The 22,065-nt window shown below is 47.0% G+C and overlaps 1 protein-coding gene across 2 annotated transcripts in view; it reads left to right on the top strand.

Annotated features, from left to right (window-relative positions):
* Positions 1-8,518: 8,518 nt before the first annotated feature.
* The window catches only part of SACS (sacsin molecular chaperone), a 392,226-nt gene continuing 378,679 nt past the window's right edge, over positions 8,519-22,065 (top strand). For both annotated transcript variants that reach the window (XM_085621593.1, XM_085621594.1), the window contains exon 1: positions 8,519-8,641. The gene's annotated coding sequence lies outside the window, so the exon portion shown is untranslated. The remainder of the gene's footprint in view (positions 8,642-22,065) is intronic.

Here is a 22,065-nt window from a genome sequence, read left to right as displayed (position 1 = left end):
TTTGTCTTCCAAGTCTCCTGGTCACCCCTAAGTGACATAGACTCTGTCCCCTCTGCTTTCAGGTACTCCTCTTCAAAAATCCATGTTTGGATTCCCACTGACAGTTTCTCCTCTTCCAGCAGCGGCTCTTCCCTGAAGTCCTCCATTTGGTTCGACTGCGGTTTCCGACACCACTTCACATGTATTGCCCTGGCTTCCCTGGTGTAGGTAACGTGGATACTAGGGTATCCACGGGTAGGGTGGCTCTCCAACCTTCTTTCTTCCACTGGGTTTCTTACGGGTCCGCTGGGAAGGGTCCTTAATCTTAAAAAATCCAACCGCGACTTGCACATAGACTTGTACGGAGCACACGGTCATGTTCCCACACTGCACACGCTCTCCGTTGGGTCCCTATCTACTAACCGTGGTGGTTCCCTGGGGTCCCAGCAATTCTACGTCCTCTTGACACTACCTTGACTCGAGCCGTGGTTCTTATACCCCTTTTTTAGTATATGGTTTGGTCCCCTCTGGGGTCAATGTGTAATACATGCTATGTACGGTGTTTCTTTGCTAAAGCATTGTGTACATTGTGTTTATATCCTTGTTGGACATACTTGAACATTCTAGAGCGTATTATATAATAAATACATCTTTTTATTAATACTTGGTGTGGTTCTTTTCACTTAATTTATACTATAAGATTGCATTCTGGTAAGACAAGCTGCTTTGCACTCCTTCTGGACTAAGCCCGAAGGCTGCACTCCACAGATAGCACTTAGAGAGCTTTCTAAGGTTGTCTAAGACCTCTTAAATCACCATAAGTGTTGTCTGAACTCATGCAAGGTGTCCACTTACATCAGTGGACATCATATACCAGGCCAGCCTCTCACTTTGGTGTGCAGTGGTTGGGATTCAAGCTTGCATCGTTTTACCAGATAAATCTTTGTGCTGATTAATTGAAAAACTATCACTACTGCTAGGCACATATAATATAAGCTTAGAATGAGTAAGTTCTACTGAACTTGGGGTTGGGTAAGTCAAGGATCTAGCACACCTTTCATCCAACCTAAGAGAGTTTATTTCCCACTAGGTTAGGTAGGTGCAAAACCACACCACACTTAGTATGTCTTCCAAAGGAGATGCCAGTGGCTCTCTGACTGCTAGATACAGTGAACTTTCGTTCCAAGAACTGAAAGCACTGTGTTCCTCTAGAAAGTTGGAGACAGGGAAAGGAGCCACTACTCAACGCTTCCTAGAAGTGTTACTATTAGATAACCTCAGGAAAACCTCAGGGTCAGATTAACAGGAAAGAGTGGGTGGGACAGGGCATGAGGATAGGCCAGGAGGGGGCCCTTCTTTGACCTAGAATCTAACCATGACCAGGTGGAGCCTGGTGACTCCCACCTGGACAACTCAGACCTCCCAGAGGATACTGCAGGTGGCCTGGAGGAGGCCCCCTTTATTCCTCCTGGGAGAGTGCAGAGTATACCTAGGAGGTCTAGATCCTCCTCAAGAGAATCCAGTGCCCCAGGACATTCAGTTGGGACCTTCACATCTAGTAAGAGGGACCACTCTTTTAAAAGGGAATACCAACTTCTTAAGCTTGAGAAAGACAGGCTTAGGCTCAGGCAAGAGCAGTCAGCCCTTGACAAAGAGTCCCTAGAAATCCAGAGAGCTAGGAAGAAATTGGGACTAGGGTCCCATAGTGGCAACAACAAGGTCCCTAGAGTTAGAGAAACTTCTTTTGACCATAGGAACCTGAACAAGATAGTCCTCCCCTACCATGTTGGGGATGACATCCACAAATGGATAACTGCTTTGGAAAGGGCCTGGAAGGTTCAGAGGGTCCCCCAAGAGCAGTGTGCAGCTATCATGTGGCTCTCCTTTGCTGTCAAATGTAGAGATAAGCTACTAACTGTTAGAGAAGAGGATGCTGATAATATTCAGTTTTTAACCGTGCTCTCATTGATGGGTTTGGCTAAACAACTCAGCAATACAGGATTACGTTCAGAGACACCCAGAAAGCACAGACCAAGTACAGGGTAGATTTTGTGGATAGTGCCACAAAGGCTCTGGAAGGTTGGTTACATGGCAGCAACCTGCATGACTACTTAGGATTGTACAAATTGATTATGAGGGAGCAGATCCTTAATAATTGTAAAAAACAGAATTTGCACCAGTATCTGGTGAACTCAGATCTGACTTCTCCCCAAGAATTGGGAAAGAAGGCAGATAAATTGGTCAGAACTAGAGTTAACCAAAAGAATCAGGGTGGTGGTGATTAGAGGAAAGATACTTCCAAAACCCAAGAGAAAGGTGGGGATAAATCTAAAGAGAAGACCTCTGAAGGTCCCCAAATGTCTTCTGGGGGGGGGGGGGGGAGGCGTCACAAACTCCTTCCTCCCCTGACAAGAAACCTTATTGCTTTGTTTGTGCAAAGCAAGGCCACAGGAAAAATTATGCAAATTGCCCCATGGCCATCAATAAGGTAAATGTTCCTCCTCCTACTATTACAGCATCCCCTAGTGCTCCTGGCAGTACTCCCCCAGGTAGTAGCAGCACACCCAAAACTTTTATTGGGTTCTCATGGGGTACTGAGGAAGATACTGACCTAGCCAGATCCCCCACATAGGCCATCTTAGTCTGTGGTGGTGGCAAGGGCTTTGCCACATTTAGTGTTACCCCAATACTTTGGGCAAGTACAGACAGGAGCCTCTGATAAATGGTCTGAATGCTGTAGCCTATATGGATAAAGGGGATAATGTCACCATTGTGACAGGAAACCTAGTGCCCCCACTGCAGCTTTTACCTGAGTGCAAGTACCAGGTGACCAACACTGATGGTATTAGAACAGATCATCCCATGGCCATAGTCAATCTCAGCTTGGGAGGGGTCACTGGTCCCAAAAGAGTTGCAGTGTCCCCAAACTTGCCTGTAGATTGGGCAATGATTTGGAAACTTCGGCCAGGGCTCAAGTAGAACTGAAGGCCCATCTATAGATGTTAGGCCTCCCTGCGAAAGTTGGTGTGACCCTTAGAGCCCCAGCCCAACCACAGGGAAGTTCAGGAGCACTGGAGCCTGACAGAATGGCTAACTCTACTCCAACAGAGAGCAAAGGGGATAAAGAAAAGTATGCCCCCCCCACCCCAGACTATAGGTAAGGGTCAGCTTCCTCAGGGAACTGATCCTACCCCTTGTGAAGGAACTGCCCCCAAGGTGGTCAGGCCTCACCTGGCAGAGCCACTGAGGGCAGGGGAACCTTTCAAGGAGGTACCCAGTCTGGAGCAGGTATCATGCCCCTTTCTACCCAGCCTAGGGCTCCAAAGGTCAGGGATGTCAGTGGTCCCCACAGGGCCCACTGCCATGTGGAATCCCCTCAACCACCGAGTAGAGACTCCCAGCCTAGTAGCACTAGCCAGGTGGATGATCCTCAGCAGTCTGAGCGATCCCTCTTACCCTTAGCAATTGACATCCCCTCTGTTGTGCAAGGCAAAACCTGGGACAAGGCTGTCCCAAACCTTACCTGGTCCTCCATTGTTCCAAACAGAAGGGATCAACCAAAAGCTGTAGGCAGCCAGAGGTTGACCCCTAGGGATAAATATAGGACAGTCATAGAAGGAAAGGCCTCCATGGTGGCCAGTGCTCTGAAGAAGCTTAGACCATCCTTGTTAGGGCCTCAGTTCCCCAATCAGCCACTCCACCAGCCTCTTTCTTGGCTCAAACAGCTTACATGTAGTGACCCCAAATTTTTTAGAGGATCCAAGACCCTCCAGGGGAGGAACTTTTCAGTGGACCATAGGATAGGGAGTATCCATGCAAGTGTAAGACCTTCCTTATATGGCCCCTTAGGAAATAAAGGCTCAACTTCATCTCTTTTTGTTTGTGGGAGTATGTAGGAAGGTGGGATCCTTCTGCATGGTTACCCCCACTTTTTGCCTGATGATAAGCTGCATTTTGACTAGTCTGACTGGGATCCTGCTAATCAGGACCACTGTCTATCTGCTTTCTGCCTAAATTGGTTTGTTCAGTACTTAGGTACACCCCAGATTGGATACGGGGGTACCCTTATAAGTCCCTAGTATATGGTACCCATGTTCCGAGGGCATAGGTGCCCCAGAGGTCTACCATGGGCTGAAGCATGTATTATGTCACCCATGGAGACCATTCAAATGAAACTACAGGCCTGCCATTGCAGCCTGTTTAAGTTGGTGCATGCACCACTTACTAATGATAAAGGTTTACTATATCTAAGGGTCACTACACTTAAAACCTATAAGTCACCCTTATATCAGGCCTTTGCAATCCTGCAGCCAGGGTGTTTTGTTCTAAGTGAGAGGGCGCCCCTGCATGAGCAGAATACCCCTGCAGCCTACAGAGTCCATTCTCCCAGGTTGTCAGTGAAGCAGCCATATACTATATAGAGGGGCACCTCTTAATTACTTAATGACCATCTCGAAAATAGCTGCAACAAATCCTATCATGTTTGGTATCAAACATGTTGGAATCATACCCCCACACGGTAAATGGTGTGGGAGGTATGATTCAAAGCAATGGAAGAGCCCTCCGTTAGGCTCTCAGTGTTCCCGGTGCCAACCTTCTAGTTCCGGACAGCACAAATGGTTGCTGGCGACCAGAGACACATTTCTGCCCTCCTGCTGCTGAGCCAAGCTCGAGCAGAGGAAGTTGGAATAATAGGCATCCTATCACAAGGAGGTGTGATCACCTCCCAGACAGGATTTAGTGTATTAGGACCGGGTGGGTGCGCTTGCCAGTGCCTGAAAGTCTGCATGAGGGGCACATTTGGTGTCCCTGTGCATAGTCCAGTTCAAACCAGTTCTAGGAGCTGTTGGCTCCCACTCTGGCGCGAAACTAGAGAAAGTCCAGATCCTCCCCTGGGAGAGTCCCCTGGGTGTAGGTCCCTAGATTCATCGTGGGATAAGATTCAGATTAGACACCACTGTACTTCTACCATCTGGGCACCCTGGACTTTGCTGAACATCGATTGGGCCTGACATCGTCTCCCTTCCAGTCTGTTGCATCGTCTGTGCATGTGCATGATACAGGAACCTCCAAGGCCTGTGAAGCATCAAAGACACCTGAAGTAATCTCACTTGGAGTGAACGAGTCACTCCCCTGCATTTGCAGGCAACGCAACTAAGCAGACCGATCTTCAGATCCTGAGCTCCTCCAGACTCCGTGGGCTCTGCAGCACAGGTGGTGGTTTTCCACACCTCCCGAGGTCTGCTCTAAGCGCTCACCAAGTTTGAGGCAAGTATTCCTTGTGGGGGTTGCAATAACTGAACCCCTTTGTACCACGTCCAACTTGCAGTTGCAAAGGCTTATTTGCTTCTTTACAAGAACATATTCAGGCTCAAAGTAGCCCCTTCCTCGAGCATCTCCTGTGACCAGAATCTTCAGCCACACCACATCGTGTGCACAGTGGCCTGCATTTTTTGGTGAGCTGCTTGACTTCCTCTCGCGACTCCAGTGCCTCTGGCCTGTGGGTCCACTTGAGAGTCACACTTGTTTATTTTCGGCTCCCCTGATTGCCCGGGCCTGCCCTGACGCTCCTGTCTTTGGTGAGTCACCTGGACCTTGCTTGTCCCGACGTTGAACCTTCTTTGATTACTACGTGGCTTGCCTTTGCCAAGGCTTATTGGTGCTCCCGCCGGACACCGACCCCTCAGCACTCGACATCCTTCGTGGGACAGCTCGTATCCAGGCCCTAATCTTCCTCAACATCGCCTGAGTCAAGGTCCTTGTCATCCATCCTGAAGTACCGGACGTCAGAGGGCATTTGTCTTCCAAATCTCCTGGTCACCCCTGAGTGACATAGACTCTGTCCCCTCTGCTTTCAGGTACTCCTCTTCAAGAATCCATGTTTGGATTCCCATGGACACTTTCTCCTCTTCCAGCAGCGGCACTTTCCTGAAGTCCTCTATTGGGTTCGACAGCGGTTTCCAACACAACTTCACACGTATGGCCACGGCTTCCTTGGTGTAGGTAACGTGGATACCAGGGTATCCACAGTTGGGGTGGCTCTCCAACCTTCTGTCTTCCACAGGGTTCCTTCAGGGTCCACTGGGAAGGGTCCTTAATCTTTAACAATCCACCCGTGACTTGCACATAGACTTGTACGGAGCACACGGTTGTGTTCCCCCACTGCACACACTCACCTTGGGTGGTTCCTTGAGATCCCAGCAATTCTACGTCCTCTTGACACTGTCTTGACTCGAGTTGTGGTTCTTATACCACTTTCTTAGTATATGGTTCGGTTCCCCCAGGGGCCACTGTGTATTTTGTGCTATTTACTGTGTTTCTTTGTTAAAGTATTATGTGCATTGTGTTTATCTCCGTTTTGGAGATACTTGAACATTCTAGAGAGTATTTTATAAAAAATACATATTTTTATAAATACTTGGTGTGATTCTTTTAACTTAATCTGTACTATAAGATTGCATTCTGGTAAGACAAGCTGCTTCACACTCCTTCTGGACTAAGCCTGAAGGCTGTTCTCCACAGCTACCACTTAGAGAGATTTCTAAAGTTGTCTAAGACCTCTTAAATCACCATAAGGGTTGTCTGTACTGGTGCAAGGTGCCCACTTACACGAGTGAACATCATATATGAGGCCAGCCTCTCACAAGCCCCTTGAAAGAAAACTAGCACTACAAAGGGATTGCATGAGTGAGCATTCAGCCCTTTGAAGAGGTCCTACAACAGAGTATGGCATTAATATCTAGTCTAGGATACTCAACTTAATGACTCCCTATCTTCTGGATTCAGGAAGCCACCTTCCTGGAGTAGCCCAGATGCTGGAGTGCTAACTGCTCACCTCCAGGCCATCTTGAGGAGGAGGAGCAGGGCGAAAGTACAAATACAAGGCCCGAGGAGGGGAGCAGAAGACCCGTAAAGAGGCACATGTGAAAGCAGAGACAACCTATGCAAAAGGAGATTATAATGGCACATGAAAGCATAGACCAGTGTGCAAAGTTTCAAGAAACACTCGCCTGAGCAAGTAGAAATTGCCCCCACTCCAAAGGGACAGGTGATATCCGTCTCCCATTGGTGACAGGAATAATAGACTTTCTTTATGGCAAGTTGAGACGTTATCGCTATGAGCCATTGTCAAGTAATAAGCTAATTATTTTCCTCCATAAATGGCTGCAGTTGATTGATCTCAAATCACTGCAGATGTTTTGCTGCCTAATGTAGATGCGATATTGCCCAAGGTAAACAACGTTTACCACAAATCTTTTTCCCCGCAGGGAATCACAACGCTGTCGTTACAACGACCGCATTGTGATTCCGCATACCATTACTCCGCAAGTCGGAACAACGACTTGCGGGGGGGGGGGGGGTGTTGGAATTAAAATCCAACACCTTCCCTATTGTCCGCACTGACTGGAGTTGGAACAGTAAATTATACTTTTCCAACAGCCAGCGCCCCCCCTCCTCAAGTCCTTGTTCCGACTTGCGGAGTAATGGTATGCGGAATCACAACTCGGTCGTTGTAACGACCGCGTTGTGATTCCCTGTGGGGAAAAAAACTGCGGGATAAGAAGGTACATTCATTGCTCAATGCTTGGTGAGGTCTGATGCATCTTGTACAGCAGCAGACATCTGTCAGCCAGTGTTGTGGGGGTGGGACCTCTGCCACCCTGGCTGATTGAAGTTCCACCGTCCAATATTTAAATTAGGTTCTTGGAGGTGGCAGAAATAGTGTAAGTAGGACAACATCACCTAAAATGGATCTGTATAATGGAAGGCGCATATGGTGTATGTCCGCTAAGTTCTTGAATAAAATAGTTTGATACTTGGTGTGACCGTTTTGGTGGCTACTGCATGAATTAATGCCTTTGTTCTCTAAACACAAAGCACAGGCACTGAAATGTTTCTTTCTGGGGCAATACCTGGCAAAGAGTGGGGTACACACATGCCACACACCGCACTGAGAGTTCCATCCCTGGGTATTTTATGGAAAGCCCATCGTATTTGGCCACCTATGTGCCCCCCATTTGCATGGCACTTGTAGTCACTATCGCTGGTGAAAGGGGGGGTTAGTTAGGGCTACAGGCAATTACAGGACAAATGCCAAGTTTAAACTGTGGCACATAGAAGCAAACCAGATGTACGAAATGTGTTACTGTTTTAAATCTATGTATAACATTGTTAAAAGTTAGGGATCCTCTCTCCCTGGTTTCCCTTGTCCAAGTTATTACTAATTATGTTATGTTAGGAATTATCAACATTCCAAATTACACTTAATTAAATTTCGTCCTGGTGAGCACAAAGGTAATCATTAAAATCAGTGTTCTCCTTACAGAAATGCAAACAAAGTCTGGATGAAGATAGGGTTGCAATGGAAAGACAGGCGGCTTTAGCTGACGGCATCCTGGCATTCACCCAAAGCCCTGGGCTAAACCGGGCTGTATCCCTTTAAGAAAAAAAAAACTGGGATGCTGGAGTGGCAGCCTATGCTGCAGTGAACTTGTTTGGATACGTTGAGACTGCAGCATCAGCCACGGGTCTCGATACGTGAAAGAATTGTGAAGCTGAGACCCCGGAGCACCTGGCGCGGCGCGCGGCACACCGGCGACCACCTGCAACGCCACGGTGACAACCCAAGGCGCGCGCTACCCCGCTCTGTCTGTCGTGGCATGTGAGTACTGCATGTTCTAAGGTCAGTCGGTCACTGCCATTGGTGGGGAAGAGGGGTCACGTTGGTACAGTGATGGGGGGTCATTGGTACGGGGCGTCTCGGCGTTAGCAAAGGTTTTGAAGGTGAGGTGATCTGTTAGACACCTGTGTGTGAAGGATGGGTGCGCGAGAGCGTCCGCGCTGGAGTTCCGGGAAGCTGGGATGCTGCAGTGTGGCGCAAGGGTGGAGGCAGTGCAGGGTACTGGAGGACAGCGGCACTCTTCCTGGTGCACAGCCTGCTTCCTCCGGTCGGGATGACAGCGGGTGACACACCTCTGCTGCAAACATGCACACCAAGCAGCCTCCTCCACTGGATGGAGCGAGCCACTGGATGGGGCGAGTGGACTAGTTTGGTGATCGGACGATCACACGCTTACAGGCACCCTAGTGAAGTTATTACCTGGCTTGGGGGTTCGTCTGTTGCAAAGGCACTGTGTATTTTTCAAAGCATGTTTTAAAGTGGTCCTTTCCAAGTGTGTGATTTATTGCGTTTCGAATGAATCTGTTAGAGTAGATTTTTTAACAATACTTTGTTAAAAATCAATTGAAAGGTTTGTGAACTCACTTTCTCAAATTGACAATGTCTGATTCAGTCTGCTGTGACCGCTTTCCGTTATAAGTTGCCCCTGTCCGTTTAACGGGTTCTGTAGTTAAATGTTTCTCGTTTGCTAGCTTTCTAGCGGCGACCTCTCCAGAACAAAGTGCATCATTCTTATTCGTGTCTTGCTGCCTTTATTTTTGGACATTCATGCGGGTGTCACATGCCTCTCGGGACTCCCACTGACTTCGTGCCGCGGCTCTGAGCTGCAAGCCGCAGGGATAGTTTTCACAAGTCATCAGAGTGCCGGATACAAAGGAGCCGGCCCATGAGTCACCGCGGTTCCTGTGCCCACCGACAGCACTCCATGCCCTGCAGGCCAGCACGGCTGCGCCTGTTCTCCAGATCCCCTGCCACCCTGGCTTCTGTGGCGAGATGCCACGCCCCCAAGTGGCCTTCGCAGTCTAGTAAGAGCAGTGGGACGATGTTCAGGAATTTCCTAAATCGGCCAGCACGCCCAGTAAAAACGTAAGATCAGACTCTGAAATTAAGGAGCCGAGGACACCCCCCCCCACCCCCCTCCTTGGGAGGTGAAAGGATAGCAGGGGGCGTTAGGCTCTGAAAGGGACTGAAGTGTTATCACTTTATTCAAAAGTGTCTCTGAAACGACCCAACAAGGCTTTGGCAATGTATTTGGGATTTTTTTTGTTTTATAAGGTAATAGTCAACACCAATGATATGCTTATTTACACTGCAGAACTCTTAAATGTGAGAAAATAACGAAGGAACATTATTTGTTGATCTAGATTTCTTGGACGACGTATACATATTGCCACCTAAGGTCCTTGCACATTTCAGCTTCTTGTAACATCCTAATTTCGTCTACCAAATTTACTGTCAGTAAAAAAAACCAATGCAAAATATATTTTTGGGGGACTTTCTTTAAAACGAGCCCTCTATTTCGACTTGAAATGTTTGGCTCGCTTGCTTAAGGTACATTTTTGTTAGCGAATTCCTTTCAAGCCATTCTACAGTCTGTTGGCTTGCTCAAAGTACAAGAGTACTTTAAACTTTACATAATTGTAAGAAAATATGATGCCATTCTGGCAGTGCAGGGACCAAACGAACCCTTTTTACTCAAGGGATGCTCGTCATGGGACAGAGATTATTAGAACAGTATTGCTTCAATCTTGGATTAATATAATTCCCACTCATTTAGGTCGAGGTGGGGCATAATCGTTTCATTTTCTGGTTAAATATTTGTTACTTTTCCCAGATATCTATACCTTGGGACTGGGAAACCCCATGACCAGAGTACAGAATTTTTAAATGTCTTGAGAAACCCATGATGGTCGCCTTCTGCAACCTCAGCGTTCCCACTGATCATGGGCCTGAAGCGTGGTCCTGTGACTGCATAGCTAGGCAGGGTAGTGGCCTAGTGAGCAGTAGGAAAGTCGCAATACATTTTTCCTTGAATTAGAAACAAATTATAGATAAACACAGGTACATCTCAGTGTGTAATCCAACCTGACAGGCTTCTGAGAATCTGCACAATCAATTCCTGAAGTGCTTTTTCAAAGAATCAGGATCCGAGCAATATTTAATTTGAAGTACCACTTAAAATCAGCATGGCACATTTTCCAAGTTATAACTTAAGGCGAGGGATGGAAACAAGATGTTCCAAAACTAGGAGCGGGGACTTGCCCATTGGGAATGTGGTGAACACCTATACATTGATGTTTCAATCAATCAATCAATCAGGGTGTTTTAAGCGTGCTACTCACCCGTGAGGGTCTCAAGGCGCTGGGGGAGATGGGGGGAGGGAAAGACGCAGCTCCGGTCAGTCGAAGAGCCAGGTCTTCCTGAAGATGTGCAGGGTGGGGGTGCATCTGATGTCGATCGGGAGCTCGTTCCCAGGTCTTGGCCGCGACGTAGGAGAATGTTCGTCCACCCGTTCGTGCTCTGCAGATGCGCGGGGGTTCGGTGAGGCCGGCAGATCGGAGGTTCCTCTTGGGTATGTGGAAGGAGATTCTATCGTTGAGATATAGGGGTCTGGTGTTGTGGAGGCATTTGTAGTCATGAGTGAGTATCTTGAAAGTTACTCTCTTTTCAGCAGGCAGCCAGTGGAGGTTCCGCACGTGTTGGGTGATGTGTTCGTGTCGAGGGATGCCAAGGACGAGTCTGGCTGTGGTGTTCTTTATGGTCTGGAGTTTGTGGAGCAGAGACTTGTTGATACTGGCGTAGAGGGCGTTTCCGTAGTCCAGTCTGCTGGTTACGAGTGCGTGGGTGATGGTCTTCCTTGATTCAGGGGGATGCATTTGAAGGTCTTTTGGAGTATGCGAAGGGTGTTGAAGCAGGTGGAGGCAATGGTGTTGACCTGTCGGGTCATGGAGAGCGAGGAGTTGAGTGCCATGCCGAGGTTGTGGGCGTGGTCCGTCGGGGTGGGAGGGCTGCAGAGGGTGGTGAGCCACCAGGTGTTGTCCCATGCATAGGGGAAGGGTCAGAGTACGAGGACCTCAGTCTTCTCTGAGTTGACCTTCAGGCAGCTGCTGCTCAGCCAGGATGTGACGTCCTTCATTCCTTCCTGGAAGTTGAGTCTGGTGGTGATGGGGTCCTTGGCGAGGGAGAGTATGAGTTGGGTGTCGTTGGCGTAGGATACTATGTTGAGTCTGTGCTGTCTGACGATGGCAGCAAGGGGGGCCATGTAGATGTTGAAGAGCGTGGGGCTGAGCGACAATCCTTGGGGTACTCCGCAGTTCATTTCCGTGTGTTCGAAGAGGAAGGGTGGCAGTCTGATTCTTTGGGTTTTGCCAGTGAAGAAGATGTTTAAATTCACAACCATTCCCAATGTTTTTTCAAACTCAACATCCAGGATAGGCCCCACTAGGAGTTTCAGGAATCCCACTCAGTCTCTTTCAGAAGTCAAAAGTGTTCCATCGCCCGAAGCGCTATTTGGCTGAACATGTTCCAGTGGGGCATTCCGGCCCTATAATCAATGTTACCTCCACTTGTAGGGTTGCGTAACCGGAGTCTCTGGAAACGTTTCAATGATGGATTTCGTGGAGGGGGGCAGCAGCTGATGTTGGTGAGAAACACTTTTACTCTACAGGGCCATCAGCTGGGCGTCCATCATGCTTCCTCCAGTGAGATGGAAAGTTCCTCTGATTCTTCCCACAGGTGGGGGCGGGGGGAGTGGGGGATGACTGCTTTTGTTCTGGTCCTCTGTCGAGGGCTCCTACCCGCACAGGTCACCATGGTGGTCTCTTCGTTCGATAATGGCTTGAACCAGGGAATAATCATTGTCCTTTGCGGTAGCCCCCTCTGGCATACGGGGTCACTGAATTCAGTCTGCACTCGGGCGACGGCCCAAATGCACAGCAGTATTTCCTCTTCACTGCAGTCCCCTCTGGCATACAGGATCACTGCTTTCACTAGGGCTATGGCCCCATTATTGCAGCTGTAATCTTCACGGCAGCCTGCTAGGGCCTGTTCTGTGCACCATGGCTAACTTCACGAAGGCCTCTTCTGGCAAAAGGGTCGCCGCCTTGAATGTGCACACAGGTGATGAACCAATCGGTGCATCAGCTGTCACCACACACCTCAATACCGAGATCCACTCACCAGGATCCCTCACTGGACCTCGCTCCCTCCTGCGCTCTCCTTTTCCTCACAGGGTACACTAGCCTTGGCAAGCTTGGCACGGAGGCAGGTACTGGTGCTCCAGGGGCAGGTGGTCTTGGATTTTCCTGAGTGATGTCCCCTCACCGAGCTGGGAGACTGGCAGGGTTTAACCCCCAGTCCTGGTCACAGGCAGAAGTCTTGAAGAGCTTCTCCTCCTTGCACAGCCAGACTGGCTCTTGATAGTTGACAATGTATAATGTTTGTGGCCTCAAGTTCCCCTTCTTATAGTCTATTTCTAGGCGCCATTGGATCTGAATCTTTGACGTTTGTGTTGGGGGTCTGCTTCCCTTTTACGCGCCTACTCCTCTTCCCTGCTTTTCCTCCAGAAAGCAGTCTGGGCTAGACGGAGGAATTCCAAATCTGAGAGCCCCACAACATTAACCATCGGAGTGACTAGAAGTTCACCACTGGAGGTCAGACATCGATATGTGCATTAAAAGGTTAACTCAAGGTCCAAGCCCTACTCTTTATGATTTTCTTATCAGCCCCTTGTCCTTCCTGAGATGTGCCCAGACCCCTCCCCAGTGACCTCTCCCTGAATCAAAGAGCACTCTTTAAAGTAATCTGAAGCCTCTGGCTCTTCTTGCTCCAGTGTGTGCGTCCCTCGCAGCACACAGGAAGGCAGCAATCCACAAATCTGACTGAGGGATTCCTCTACCTCCTCATGCTCCTCTGGTCAGCCCTGGGCCTCCAAAAATGGAGGACAGAGTCCTCCATGTATTGTACTATTCCCAGGCACACATGTACACAGCACATGCATGAAACCACACATGGGCTGCACAGCACTACATACTACCTTGATGTAGGACAAGGGTGAGTTAAGCACACAGCAACAGAACTTTACGTGAGTGAACCGGGAAACCTCACTCCAGTGACACAGGTAAAAGGGCCTGTTCACTTCTATTGATCACTCCATTGTATGATGCCACCACTGTGATACCCAACTCATGGGAAAGGCAGTAGCCTTTTACCATCATGATGGTAGCGCTTTCTTCACCCCTCCTGTTCCAACAAGACATCAATCCCTGTAACAGGCCTAGGTCAAGGCGTACACACATGATCCGCATCATGGATCCAGACATTGCTGCAGCTGGGACACTCAGGGCAGGGGTGCACATCTGTCACCATGTGAGGAACTTTTCCGACCCAACAGCGGCAGTGGAATATATGGTGGGAGAGCCATTTTAATGGTATTGCCATTGACCATTATTTTCTTGAGATAACGATTGACAAAAACATCACATGATTTGTTAGGTTATTGATAACCGACTACATCCAAAATCTCTATCATTTTGTTTACATTTGTACTCATTCATTGAACAACCAGGCAAAAGGAGAGCTAATTTAGAGACCACTCCCCATCAAAATAGATTTGAAGGCCACTCTTTTGGCTCGCTGTGTCACATACTCAACAGACATTCAACTAACAAACTACTCTTGCATAACAAGCATTGGCAAAGCCACTAGGTCTCGCGCGCATTAAAGTCCTAACAAAGTCTTTTAAAAAAGTCTAATACAGTGGGAAAAAAGCAAAAACGCTAGCTGCTGGTATACAACGCTTTTATGGGATAACGACTAACGTGTCAGGATTCTGGGCACGATTGAGATATAAAATAGTCCCTTGTGCATTGCAATGAGATAAATGTCCCTCTTAGCAGGGCCGTAGCTCACTCTATGAATATTTTAAAGAATTGGTAACCATAGGTCAGCGGACAGCTGTGCTGTCAGTGCCCACATTTTCTGACATTGCACACATTAGACGAGGACATCGTTGGGTTAGTGAATGCAGAGAGCTAGAAGCCATTTTGTAAAGTTGCTTAACGTTCACATCACCCTAAATAAAGGTATTTGAGTTGAATCTTAATTTAAATTGGAAAATAACTGTTTATTTAAGGTCCATATTAATTCCATCCGGGACACAATTACCAAATGGATAGCGAAGGGGTGTGTTCTGTTACATAGAGTAAATGGCTAAAGGACACCATCCGCAGCATTAATCAATTGTTTTTATTTTTCTGTTTCTAGGAACATTCATTTTCTTTGCTAATAGAATAAACCATTCACATCTTGCAGAGAAGCATGAACATTTTAGATTACAAACTGCCGGAAAGATCACTAAAATATCGAACTACAGAACTTGTACTGCGTTTAAAGTATGTGCCTTAGATATTTCAATATGGTTACATTTTAAACATCGTTCTAGGAAAGCTAATTGGGCAATATGAATTGCCCGAAGCTGTATTACCGTCACTGGGCTGCTGTTGAGCTGATTAACCTGCTCCTTTACACGCTGTGCGTACAAAAGAGGTTTGTACAGACCCCTGTTCTTCTTTCTAAGTGCCTTTGTGCAGCTTTGCAACGCGAAGGCACACAGTAATCTGATCTGACCCTTGATAAATGAACAGAAACACTTAAGAGAGGGCCTTGCAGGGCCTTGATTGACCCCTTGGGGGCTCCACCGCCCCCTCGTTTGCATTTAGAAAGGTTTGAGGCTGCATCCACAACGCAGACACAAATGAGAAAGGAGCGAGCTGAGTGTGGTGTGCATGATTTCTGTGCTGAGATCTCGAACATAAAAAGCATATGTGTATTCCATATGGAAACAGATGCTGCACGTGAGGCCATCTGCTGCAAAAGCTCCAGCATGCAACTGGCCTGTGGATTTGGGTTACAGGGACGCGAGCTCTGCTTGCTCATTAGCCCCCCCTCAAGTGTTGGCAGCTGTTCTGCCCTTCACATCTCCAATACTCATGATCTCATTGTTTTGTGTCTTACAAAGTCCATTCCAAGATCTCCGCGTGCCACTGCTACCTAAGCGAGGGAATAGCCTGAAAAATAAAATACACCCCCACCCCCACTTTGAACGACATGGAAGGAAACGTCCTATCAAAGTGAGCGATTCCGACCCTTTCTACTGAGGAGATAGTGGGCATTGTTGCCCAGAGAAAAAAGCATCAGAACGATACATGATTTGAAAGCAATGTGACAAAAACTGTACATTTACCAGCACTGGCTTATTTCTTTCTTTCTGTGATTTATCCTTCCATTTTTCTTTCCTACTTTTGTTTATTTCTTTCCTCCATTTTCATTCCCCTCTCATTCCGTTTTTCCATTTTAGTTTTGTTCTGCCCATTTTTCTTTCAGGTATCTTTTGAGCTCTCTGTCCTTCTTTATACTCATTTAATGTTTCTTCCTGCTTTCCATCTTTCCCTTCCTTAGTCCCACTCTCACATTTTTGTTTTATCATCTCCTGTACTTCCTTTGCCCCTTCTCTTATCCCCCTTTCTTCTTTAATTCCTTCAGTTTGCTAATTCTTTAATTTTTTCCGTCCACCTGTCTCTCATTTCTTCCTTCCAATAATTTATTCTATTTTCAGCTTTACTTTCTTTCTCTCGTTCCATGTTTATTTCTTTGTTTCTTCCCACCACCCCCTTTTCCAAGTTTCATTCTTTTCTTCCCCCTCAATTCTTTTTCCCTTTCTCTCCTTCTTTCCTTTTTTCTTTTGGGCCTGTGTTCTATCCTACTTCCTTTTACTTTTCTTCTTTCTGTTCTTATTTGCGTTCTTCTTTCCTTCCTTCAAGCTATTTCATTGTATTTGTCTCTAACTTATTTTTTCTGCTATATTCTAAACCATTCTCTTCCATTCTGTCACCATTCAGCTTTTTTGAACTCTTCTACCCCATCCCACAGTTGTACCACTGTAATTTATAGGTCTTTCCTTCTGCCTTGCAATGACCTGCAAGTCAGAGATGAACGTTAAGAAGGATCGTAAAACAATTTAATTTGTCCCAGGCCCCCCCACCCCGCTCCTTAAGCTATGCCCTTGTACCTAAGCAAACTAGCTTCGACCAGCTATTCAATGGAATGATGCACATGTGCCCACTGCTCTCTGTTGCTCACTTTATTGTTATCACCTTGAGTAACACCGAAGGATAACAAAAACATAGTGAAAACGTTCGTTTTATAAACGAGGTTTTCAGATTCATGAGTAATTTGCGCCCGAATATAGCAGTGAAATGCGCTGATTTAAATTAAAAGTTTTTATTAAAAAATGAAAACTCTTGAAAGTCAGTGAAATAAGAGTGTAACTTACATGTCTATTACATACTTACAAGCATCATACATACTCATATGTTTTCTCGAAAGTGTCCCTTGTGGCCGACCCCAGTTATGAGTCAGAGTAGCGGTCAGGGAATCCACAGCAAATGTGGTGCACACTTTAAATTGTTGGTTATTATTGGAAATTTGCCATTCTTGCAGGGTCACACACAATTTCCCGCCTTTATTATTGCACACTAAACATTGCAACATTGGTTTACACCTGATTGGCATATTTAACTGACTTATGAGTCTCTCGTATATGTACAAGTACCCAGAGCCTGTAAATTAAATGCTACCTGTGGGCTGCAGCACACAATAAAGTTGCATTGCAAATCATGTTTCCAGGCCTGCCACTGCGGCCTGGGTGTGCAGTTTTAAGCTGCCATTTCAACCTGTCAAAACAAACCATAAGCCAGGCAGTGAAAATAATCCTAAACCGTTTTTCATTGTGACAGGGCTGCCTCTGGTAATAGCGCAGGAGATGCCCGGCGGTTGTGAGGAAACGTACGAACGAAGAGGAGGGGGAGGAGCTATCGGAGCAGGTCAGCGGCAGCTCAGAGACAGCAGCGCACGAGCCGCAGGCTGCGCACTGAGAGCGACTTGGTGCTGCTCCGATAGCTCCTCCCCCTCGTCTTCGTTTGTACGTTCCCTCACAACCGCTGGAGCTGTGAGAGGCCAGGAGAGGCCGGGAGCTGAGAGCGGCCAGATGCGGGGGCTCAGTTCAGCTTGCTTCGTGTAATTCAACCCTGTTCAGGCTCCTAATATCTTGCCTCAAACGGCTTACGGTAAGCGTCTACTGAAACGTCTCCATCATTTTCCCTCAACTTACGGCAGCAGGCTGAGGATGCTGAGGACTGCCGTAGAGAGCAGTCGGTGCAGTCGGTACAGTCGGTGCTGCAAGAGTAGAACCGAGGCCTGGCTTGAGGACTCAAGGACGCCGAACTCGACAAGTCCGGAGTAGTGTGCATATCCTTTGCGTGGGTGAGTGTAATCACTGTTAGACAGTGGTAGTGAAGAGTGTGTCTCAGGCGGGGGCGGAGGTGGCCTGGTTTAGGGCTGGGTGCGGCCTGCTGCTTCCACCTGCAGACTCTCACGTATTGTTTTTTTTGTCCTTTTTTGCACACGCTCAACAAACTTGGCAAGACGTTTGGTGTTTATGAACTGTGAGCTGGGAGTTGTGAGGAGCATTCGTCTCCAGCGCTCCACTTACTGCTTTTTTTCTCACCCCTTTTTGTACACTTCCAACAACCTAGTAAGACCTTTGGTGCCTAGTGAACTGTGAGCTGGGAGTTGAGAGGAGTGTCTCCTTGAATCACCTTGGTTCTTCTGTAGCCGAGAGGGGGCTAGGTTGCAGTAAGGACCCTTGCGAGTAATATGACTACCAAAAAATTACGCTTCGGGCGTGTGCTCTCTTCTTCACCAAGTAGGTCATATAAATTAAAGAGATCGTACAGTGGCCCTAGACAACTGCAGCAACTCTGCTATAAAGCCCATCCACTTATTACAGTTATTTTTTCTGTATAGGGCCTCAGATTGCACCTGAAGTCGTAGCAGTAATTCAAGATGGACAGTTCTCTAATTGCCATTCTACAACGCCCTCTTCCCCCTTCTCTATGGAGTCACTGGTAGACACTTGCATTCTAGGCAGGGGTCCCGATCCATTCCCATTCCAGTGAAGGGGCATGGGCCCAGATGACTGAAGCTGTCGAGGATGGTGAAAACGGGCAATGCTCTGCCGCTCTTCCACATGCAAATTTGGGTCGTGTCTCTTGTGCTAACCAACAGAGCCAGCTACAATCCTCTCTGAACAGGTCAAAGCTAGACTGTATGTCCGTTGCGAAACCAGTCACACCTGATGCTCTTTCTTGTGCAAATCTGTGCTCTGACTCGTCAGTCAACCTACGGAGTCAACACCATATCACTTTGGATGGTCTAATACTTGACTGAATGTCTGTTGTTGTACCACCTGTTTCATCTGTGCAGGGGGAAATTTCTAAAAAAGTAACAAGTAACAGGAGTACAGCCGGTTAACCCAGGTGAGACCGGGCATGCTATGTAACACAAGACAATATCTCAGCTGGAAGGTTGTTTTGAAAAGGACAATTTACATATGGTGAGCTCAATCACATGTAGGGCAGGGAACAAGAAAGGGAGACCACAGAGTCGGAAAAGGAAAAAACAAGGAATTTTTATGTAGTTCTGTAAGTAGTTGAAAAGCACTACTGTACATCTATTTATACAATGACCTTAATACACACACAAAGTGGGCACTGGACGTGCTAGTGAGAAGTGAACGGCGCAGTGATAAAGGAGTGCAATAGAACAGCGTGAACAGCGAATTGAGAGAAGATTTTAAAAGTGGTCAAAAAGGAATACAAAACTTTATACAAGTTGTTTATACAAAAGTAATTAGGTAACTGAATTGACCACAAGAGCGCCTGGGTTCTTAGCTGTGTAGTCGACGGCGTTTCAACCCGTATCATTTCGGGTCATCATCAGGACAATAGGTCATTAGTTTAAGTGGTAGTGCTTCTATGGAAAGAGGGGAGAGATGGTTGGTCAGAAAGCGAGTAGTCCCAAGAAGGAAAAACAGTAGAGAAAGATTGAAAGGGCGAAATTACCTAGTAAAGAGGCAATGAGTCGAGTGTCTGATATGGAAAAGCCTTGAATTAAATCAAGGACGCAGTAGGGATCTGTGAAAAAGAGGAATCGTAAGGGAGAGAACAAGATAGATGGTAAGAGTAGATATGTGATGAAAGTGGAGAGCAAGTTACCCAATCTTAAAACAGGGGAAAAACAAACGTGTGGGGACAAATTGGCCGGTAGCGCGGGGCCCGTAATTGGTCTTGATCCGGTGCAAGGGGGGCAGGGAGACGTCAGGGGCAAGACAAGATCTGGAATGACAATGGTGGGAAAGGGTTTTAATGATACACGTACGTGTGTGCGGACAGCAGCGTACGGTCTGGAGACGGCTGGAGAGAAACAGAGGGACTTACTGATTAAGGATCCGCGAGGCAAAATCAGGGCGTCAGAGTAGGAGAGTGAAGCAATCCATCTACAAGGAGTTAAACCTCTGACTGAAACCAGAGTTCGGGGGCAGTCCGATGCAGCCGCATACGGAATGGAAGAGGATGAGGACCCGGAAATGAGTCACGTGACCCGAGACACGGGGTAGAGAAAAAACTAGACAGGGGAAAGGATAGGGGGAGTGAGGTGCCCCCGGAGGGCCTGGGAAAAGAACAGTAGGAGGAAAGATGGAAACGGTGACAGGGATAAGGGAAGGTGCAGACGGGGTAGGAGACGGGGGGAAGGTAAAGAATTAAGCCAGTAATAGAATACGAATCTAAGTGACAAGCAGAGTGAAAAAATTACAATCCAAAGAATTATACAGGAGGATACAACACTCGCATTGGGTGTTTTACTATACTCACGGAGAACAATAAGAAATCGGCAGTGCACGAGTTAATGTGTACATTTAGGGGATAACAGCGTGTGTATTCGAGGATGAAAAACAACAACTTGACAGGAAAATGGAGCAAGGATTACATCAATTTAAAGCATTGGTAATTCAATTAAGTTAGCACATGTGGGGACAGAGGGATAAAAATACATGAAATGTAGGCAATGGAGGACATGGATTATATACAAAAAATTAAAATCACATACCCTGTCGATAGATTTATACAGGTAGGATACAGTGTAAACATGAAATGAATATAAATCACATCAAACCATGGTAATAAGGCGGAGGCCCACAATGCTAACAACCTGAGTACAATAAATCAATTGTGGTTAAGCAGGCTAGGCCACGGATTATGGAGAAAAAGGAATTAGACAGAAAAGATGTAATATGGATATCTCAAAGGAGAACGGACTTAGGTAGCTGTAATAACTGTATTCCATTCATCAAGGGTGTTGAGCCCTAGTTCCACAGAGTTACAACGAGCAATCCATCTGCATTCACATTTATTAAGTAGTAACTGTAGATTACCGCCTCTGAGCGGCAATTTGGGAGAATCGATCACCTGCCAGATGAGATCAGTTTCTAAGTGATTTTTGTCTTTGTAGTGACTGACCAAAGGTGCTGTGTCTACATTACACCTAATGCGGCTCTTATGTTGAAGAATGTGTGTTTTGACCATCTGTGTGGTCTGGCCAATGTAGGTTAAATCACAGGGACACCGTATTGCATAGATAACGTGTGTAGTACGGCAATTGGTGAAGTGATTTAGTTTGTAGGTGTGTCCATTGTTGACAAATTCCTTTGTGTTGTGTGTAAAATTGCAGGCTACACAAGATTGGCATTTGTAGTGACCCACTATTGGTGGTAGACCCTAGAGTGAGGTAACCGTTTGGGCTTTCTTGTCAGTTTGGGACCAAGTGATAGCGTGGACAAGTTTATCAGCAATGTTATTACCCCTCTTGTAAGAGAACAGAGGCGGTTCTTTGAAGGGTGCAAGGTTGCGGAGTACAGGCCAGTTTTTTTTGATTATCCTACTGACCTGATTACTAGAGGGGCTGTATGTGGATACAAAGGGTATGCGTGAGTTGGTGCGTTTAGGAGAGGGAGAAAGAAGAACCTCTCTGTGGCAATACCAGGCCCTTTTGGAAACGTGGGTGACAATCCGTTTAGGATACCCTCTGTTGATCAGTTTGTTGGAGAGAATGGCTGCTTCCTTGAAATACTCTTTTCGCCATTTACAATTTCTCCGGATGCGGAGAAATTGGCCGTACGGTAGGCCATCCCTCAAGCCCCTGGGATGGTAGCTAGAGTACATCAAGAGAGTGTTACGTTCAGTAGGCTTGCGGTAGAGAGCAGTGCCAATGGTACCCTCCTCTGCATGTAAGGTGAGGTCAAGAAAGGGTAAGTCGTTGGGTCTGATGTGAATTTCAGGTGCTTTTGGCAGTTATTGAGCCAATTTATGAAAGCAGATAAGTCATTATGGGTGCCATGCCAAAGTAGGAGGATGTTGTAGATATATCAACGCCAGAGGTTGATATTGTTGAGGAAGGGGTTATGTATGGATAGGAACAGATTGGTTTCAAGATGGTGGACATAGAGGATG

Source organism: Triturus cristatus, chromosome 8, assembly GCF_964204655.1.
Source record: "Triturus cristatus chromosome 8, aTriCri1.1, whole genome shotgun sequence".
NCBI lineage: Eukaryota > Metazoa > Chordata > Amphibia > Caudata > Salamandridae > Triturus > Triturus cristatus.
Note: the sequence above shows the minus strand (reverse complement) of the source record. Positions and strands in the feature narration are given on the sequence as shown.